Here is a 7,469-nt window from a genome sequence, read left to right as displayed (position 1 = left end):
TGCGGCAGCCCTCGCGGCCAATGGGCAAGGGTTTCGGCCCTTGCCTGGATCTGGGCGGTGGCTGACGCCCTCGCTAGTGGCTGACGAGGGCGTGGGGCCCTCGCCCGACCAACCTATGGCCGATGATGGTTGGCCGATTGGCGACCTCGCCAGCCAAGGGATAAAAAGAAAAAATAAAAAGAAAAGAAAAGAGAAAAAAAGGAAAAAAAGGAAAAAAAATTAAAAAATCAGAAAAAAAAAATTATAAAATTTGTTCACGTGGCGCCACATAAAATCGTCGGCAACCACATTAGCAATTTCCGACTTAAATTAGTCGAATGGACTGAATTGGTACTAATGTAAAAATGTTTAGGACTAAATTAGTTAAATTGAAAAGTTTAAGACTGAATTGGTACAAATATAAAAGATTTAGGACTATTTTGGTACTTTTCGCGAAGAAAGAAGGGAAGAGAGTTGCTCTCTCACCGTTGCTAGTCTCTTGTTAGTAGTGATAGCAATAGGTGGGAACTCTTTTGAAGGAAGAGACGATCTGGTCCTAATTAAAGAGAAAAGAGTATTTGAAAGTTCTTTGCCTTAGACTTCGAGTTGACAGAGAGGAATGGCAAAACTCTTGGCCTTACGAGATGAGGGCTGCTTGTACTCTGCATCCTGATAGTGTAAAAAGCTACAAGGTACCACGGATGATATTTCATGAATAAAAAACGTGTACTTAATTATTTATGAATTTCCTTTTTTTTTCTTTGTAACTTTCATATTTAAATGTGTGAAAGCCCAAACTGATCTGGAAAATCCAATTATCCGATTGTTGTGCCAATGATTATGGTATTTGGTACATTATTTTCCCCCGGAATTCATCCTAATCATTATGTTGTTTTGGAAATGGGCTTGTTATTAGGGTGGAGCCAGCATGTAGACGTCGTTGTCATGGAACATTGAACAACTTGACTTGTTTTTTCGGTTGAAGTTCGGATTGAGTTGGGATAATAGCGAATGGTAGTTGCTATTCTCTGTCGCAAATACTTTAGAGAGATTGAATCCCTGTAAGGTGAGAGGAGAAAAATGAAAATTAACAAACGGTTTTAGAGAGTAAGAGCATTAGGAAGTGACATGTGAGGGAGAATAAAAGAATAGTGAAAATGAAAGGGAGAGGGGGCCCCATTTATTGGGATGATTGTTCTTTTCGTCTATTTATTTATTGTTTTTGCTCGATGTTCACTGATCCGGTGACCACTGAGGACTAAAGGTTTGGATGATTTGGGCCACATGGGCCCAATAATTGAATTGCCCGAATCGACGAAAGATAATTCGAACTTGGTCCAGCCCATTAAGTCTATTGGGCTTGTCCAGGACCAGGCCCAACAAGGGTAGGGTCCGGACCCAATGGACAGGGCCTTTCGCCGAAGTGAATTCATGGAAAACATTTTCTCATGGAAGAGGGAGAGATCAATGAAAACTGTTCTTGCCTTTTTGTTGGGTAGATCGTCCCATGACACGTAGCATTTTTTCTTTTTTTGGATTTTCACAGAAAATTTAACAAAGTTAACTATAAACTATTAAACTTCTGGTTATATATCGTATGGTTGAGGGGGAAGAAGAAGTCAGATGGACAACTAAGAATTACAACTTCGATGCCATTCTCTAATCCAAGTGCTAAATTCTTGCCGTGATCAGAAAATTTCTTGAACTGTCATCTCAAATCAGGTTAATTTGTTTGTATATCATTCCATGATTTGCTTGTGATTCTATGTAAACCAAGTTCACTCGTTCTAACAAAATTGTTCAGGCAACTATTGTTTTCGAGCAAAACGAGCATCAGCCCCCGTCAAACTGTGTTGGGCGGGAAACATACAAAATGTTCGGCCGATTTCTTCCAATGAACCAATGCGCGTCCCGTATCTCCATGTGCTTTCTTTGGTGTTAGTCTATGATTTATGAGTCGGATTAGCCCTTGATGTGTTTGTCCTTGTAAAGTGTATGAGCTAGGAGCGCCTTAGAATTCAGTTCTGCTCATATACTATCAAATAGTAGCTAGCTACTAACAAGGGCGACTATTGTCCTGACTCTTTTTATGAAACTTATAGCAGTAAATCGGGTAAGGGCTTTACATGTGATTTTACTTTATGTTCAATTTATTAAAAAAAGGTTAACAATTTGAAATTTGTGCGTACGCCTTTCGTCTTCGTTATTTCGTTATGTGAGGCAGAATCTCATCTTCCGTTTTGGCTCTTGAGCAAATGCATAAGAAAACCTAATTGGCTTAGACAAAATTTACTCAGACAACTGAGAGAGGCGTCTAGTCTTGAGGGTTGAGGATAAAGGAAGGCAAAGTTTGCTCACCGCTGGTGGTGGCTGATGGAGGGAGAGGGTGTGGTGGCGTAGTATTGGTTGATTAAGAGTGCATTTGGTAACGCTTCCGAGAGCACATGTTTCTATTCTTTTATTCCCAAAAGTATAAATATAATAGAAATGCGTGTTTGGTAAATTTTTTGTTCTCGAGAACAAATTTATTCCTCGGAATAGAAATAAGAAAAAAAAAAAAAAAGAAAAAAGTTGCTTCTTGTTCTTAGGAACAACTCAAGAAACAAGAATCACGAATCAATTTTTTTTTTCCTTTTTTTTTTTCTCTTCCTTCCTTCTTCCCTAGCTGGTCACCGGCCTCGCTAGCCCTTGGCGAGGTCGCCGAGCTCGCCGGCCATTGGCGAGGCCCTCCTGAGCCTCGTCGTGGCTAGGCAAGGCTCAACCTCGCCTAAATCTAGCAAGGCCGAGCCTCGCTCGACCACCGTGAGCATCGCCTAGTCATGGCGAGGCTCAAGGTGACCTTGTCGGTGGCTGGCGAGCCTCCCTTGAGGTTGATGTTGCTGGCCCTTCTCTAGCCGGTTGTCGGCCAGTGACTAACTGGAGGAAGGAGAAGAAAAATAAAAGAAAAAATGTAATAACATTATTAATAAATTAAACGAAATCTAAATCATAAAAATATATCGGGTCGTATCAAACGTATTTCTTTCCTAGAAACAGAAATTTTGTGTAGGTACCAAACGAGTTTAAATATTCAAAAACTGTTTCTTAGAGTAGAAATAGAAAAAAATGTTTATAAAAAACAATTGGTCCCCAGAACAGAAACGTTATCAAACATTCCTTAAGCGACCACGGTGATATTGGAGGGTAACAAGCAAAGGGCATAGGAGAGAGAAAGAGAGGAGGAGATAGAAGATGGATAGCATTTCATCATTTTCTTAGAATGAGTTAGAGTGCATTTGTTTTATTGAAAATTATTATCAGGGGAAATTCTTGTTTTTCATTTATTTGGTGATTAGGAAAAGCAATTTTCCCAATCTAAATTTGTTGTTATTAGCCCATGAAAAATATTTTTGTAAATCAATTAATTTTTCGTTATTCAAATGCATAAAAGTTGAAATATAACTTTTTGGAAACAGTTTTTTTTTTAAACAAATAGACCTTTAGTTAAACTACACCGTCTATTTAAAATGTGTTGATGTGGCATCCTCTCAAGGGAGTAACTTGAAGATTTGAAGTTCCTATTATGATAAATTCTGTAGATGTCCTAAAAAGTCCTACCATATCTTTTTTATTTAGTGACATGATAATTTTGATCGAATGTTAAAATAAATGGGATTTGTATTTGGAATAATACGTTCTTATCCACAATTCCCTCCTCATATTTTTCTTCCCTGGAAAGAGGGAATAGGGGGGTGATCTCGGGGGTTGCGCCCCTCGAGGGTTCGTCCCCATATTTCTTTTCCTTGAGTTGTTTAAGGATCTACTCAGATCCGCATTTCAATGAAGGTCCCCAACCACTATATTTTTTTGAGACGTAGGAGTCATCTTTATCCCTTGAGTTTAACGTGGGAGGACACTCTAGAGGAGGAGCCGACGGCAATCAACTACCTAGGAGGGTTCTTCCCACTGTTTCCTGTAGGCCTTTCAAAGACCTGTCCAAATCCAAACTTTTGGGTAGGTTTTCAGCCGCTATATTTCTGGAGGTGTGGGAGCTACTTCCATCTGCCGAGTTTAATGCCAGGGGACACTCCAAAGGAGGAGTCGGCGGCAGTCAGCTGACCTATTCCATCATAGGGGAAGCCTCGTCAGTTTGCAACAAGGGCATAAGGGCTCAAAGTTCCTATCATGATAAAAATAAATTATCTAGATGTCCTAAAAATTCTTACTAAACCTTATTTATTTAGTGACATGACAATTTCGATTGGATGTTAAAACGATTGTGATTGGTTTTTGGAATAATTGCCACGCTAAATTAACTGATATGAAAATGTCATATCATTTAGTCAACAAAATTTTGTAAGATTTTTCAGTACATGTAGCATTACAATAGTACTAAAGAACCTTTGTTTACTTTGGTCAGATAGAGTACTAAAGAACCCTTGTTTACTTTAGTGCGCGATCCTGCGCGCCTGCGGTTCTTCGTTATTAATTTTTTTTTTTTTTTGTTAAGTCAAAGGTTGTCTTTTATTTTGAGAATTTCGGAAAGAAAATATATAAAATGAAAATTGAAATTTCATTTAAAAAAATATTATTATTATTATTATTATTCCGAATTTTGTTTGTATCTTTTCAAGACAACATTTTAAAAATTACTTATTCGGTTTTAACTTTTTCCGAAGGGTTGCAATTATTCGTTTTCGACTTCATTTGAAAAGTCGCATTTGTTTATCCGAATAATTTTCTAAAGACGTGTTTGTTCGCAATTTTCACGAAGAGTTGCAAGACTTTTTATATATATACTTGTCATTTTTCGGAAAGAAAAAAATGGTCATTTTTCGAGTTTTCTTTCTGAAAAAACAGCAGCCAATTTTTCGATTGTTTCTTAGAGAGACCCTGGAGAAATACTTGAATTGCTATATAATATTCTCATCCGAGACTTTGTTGTATCATAGAGGATTTTTGTCGGTGACTATTAGCAACGTTGTGAGGCAAATAAATCCTTAAAAAAAGTGATATCACGCCTCAAAGTCCGAGTTGTTTTACTCGATCCGATTTCATTGTTCTACCCAATTCGAAACCAATTTTCCAACAATTTCTTCTTAACACGGCGTGACAAACCAATTGATATTCTCATAAAATATAGTGGTTATGTGCTACAACCGTTATAGAATCTCCATATTGATTGGTCAGACATGGCAGTATTGGCAAAGAATATTACTTTCCATGCCCATGGCGATGCATTAATCGATGATTTCGGATAATATGTTACTCCAAGTATAGTCTTATATCCCTTTTTTAATCAACAAGACAGAATGTGATTATGATCAGATCGATTATACTAATTGGGGATCACGCAACAATTTTCAGTTGGGTGGACCTACGTGGACCGTTCAACTAGGTAGGAGAGATTCAACCACCGCAAGTTTGAGCGCTGCAAACAGCGATATTCCTTCGCCACTCTCGGACCTTAGCGGTCTCATATCTGACTTCGCTAATAAGGGATTCTCTGCCAAAGAAATGGTCGCCCTCTCAGGTGTTTCATCTAATTTACTTGGCCATGGCAAAAAATGTCATTAATCTAAGAGAGAAGTATCATTCTTTTGGTCTTCGCACTATGGAAAGGCTTTCTTTGATTGTCGCTGAAAGAAAATTGCCCGACCATGATCCACCGTCTTACATGCGCTCTTGTGCCGCAGGAACTCACACGATAGGCCGAGCAAGGTGCTTCCTGTTCCGTGCTCGCATCTACAACGAGGAGAACATCGACCCCGCATTCGCCATGTCGTAGAGGCAGAACTGTCCCGGTGCGGGCGGGGATGGTAATCTCGTGCCGCTTGAGACCGGCAACGGCGACATGTTCAACAATAACTGCTTCAAGGACCTAGTGAGCATGAAGGGCCTCCTGCACTCGGACCAGCAGCTGTTCAACAACGGATCCACCGACGCGCAGGTGAAGGCCTACAGCCTTGACTCGGCCTCCTTCTTCGCCGATCTGGCCAATGCCATGGTGAAGATGGGGAACCTCAGCCCCCTCACAGGAACGGATGGGGAAGTCTGGACCAACTGCAGGAAAGTTAATGGATCTTAATTCAGCGATTAGCTTTTGCGAGGATGTTCGGGTAATTTATATAAAACCATTTTATATAGATCTTGATACCCAACAATATGGTGATTGGGTTATAAGCTCGCATGCCCAAAAACAGAACATGCATGGCGTGCGAGGATAACGTCTCGTGAATAATTACCTCGCCGATGTAATCAAAGAATTACATGCTTAATGAAGAGAGTATCATGTGCCGGTGATTGGGGTACCCTTTCCCCATCATAGATCAGAAAATATCAGGTGGGCATCTAGCTTGATCTCATCACACATTTTGAATCCTGATTTTCAGTTATTTGATTGGCATTTGTGATGGATAGATACGGTACAATAAAAAGACTTTTGAAGATTAGCAAACACAATTTTATTGAATGGATAGTTTGTAGAAATAGATTACCAATAGTAGAGATAGTTTGTAGAGATCGTAGCTCGATGAATGACCTCAGTTAATATCCAATGTAACTTCTGCAAGGCCAGTATAGAAAGAAGAACTCATTTATTCTTCCAGTGCAAATGGACAGGCAGCATTTGGCATGGTATCCTTGCGCAACATAGAATTAGGTGGTCTTTAAGAGGATGGAATGAGAAACTTCAATGGATAATTAGGGCAACAAAGGGCAAAGATTTTGTGGCGGACTCCTCCAAAGTATCTTTCCTAGCAACCATATATTGCATTTGAATGAAGCGCAATTATAGACGGTTTCAAAACAAATAACTGACATCTATATTATTTTGGCCAAGGTGCGTAAAAATGTAAGAGATAGAGTTTTACTTTGCCAAAAAATTAGACCTTCCTAATCAAATGTTGTATTGGCTACTATGTGGAGATTTCATACTTCCATCTTTTTGAATTATTAGATTTATTTGTAATGCCGGGGGATGCCCTAAGCTGTTGTACTTCATTTGGTCAAACAAAAACAGAAAAAAAGACTTTTGAAGAAGTCGTGGGTAACGATTAAGCTAATGGCCATTAAAGTGATTTAACGTGTAATCAAGTCCTCGGACTTATAATCTATACTTCCTTAAAACGAGGTACTTCTCTCTTATTCAGCTTCTGATTTGCCTAGATGATGGTGCTAGTAGTGACTCCTGGTGATAATCAATGATAAAGTGAGGAACCAAGTTGCAACCGATGATCTACCGGCAGAAGATAGCCTCCTAGAACTCCTTTTGCTTGTGATTCTACTCAAGGGCTGGTGTTATTGAATGTGATGAGATGTATGATGAGATGACAAGTGATTTACATTCATTTGGGAAACGAATGGTTAATTCAGCGGGGAGTAGATCCATGCTTACTCTGATTTTTTTTGCCTGAAATACATAGCTGGATAGATCCATCAGGAACGCATAAGTACGGATGTAGTAAAGATCTATTGCGCTTCCAGACAGCACGACTTTGAATATGGGTAAC

The 7,469-nt window shown here is 39.2% G+C and overlaps 1 pseudogene; it reads left to right on the top strand.

The window, feature by feature from the left end:
- The first annotated feature begins 623 nt into the window (after positions 1-623).
- On the top strand, positions 624-6,046 carry LOC104451208 (annotated as a pseudogene).
- The last annotated feature ends 1,423 nt before the right edge of the window (positions 6,047-7,469 follow it).

The sequence above is a fragment of the Eucalyptus grandis genome, chromosome 6 (assembly GCF_016545825.1).
Source record: "Eucalyptus grandis isolate ANBG69807.140 chromosome 6, ASM1654582v1, whole genome shotgun sequence".
NCBI classification, from domain to species: Eukaryota; Viridiplantae; Streptophyta; class Magnoliopsida; order Myrtales; family Myrtaceae; genus Eucalyptus; species Eucalyptus grandis.
The sequence above is the reverse complement of the archived record's forward strand: the minus strand, read 5'-3'. Positions and strand labels throughout refer to the sequence as shown.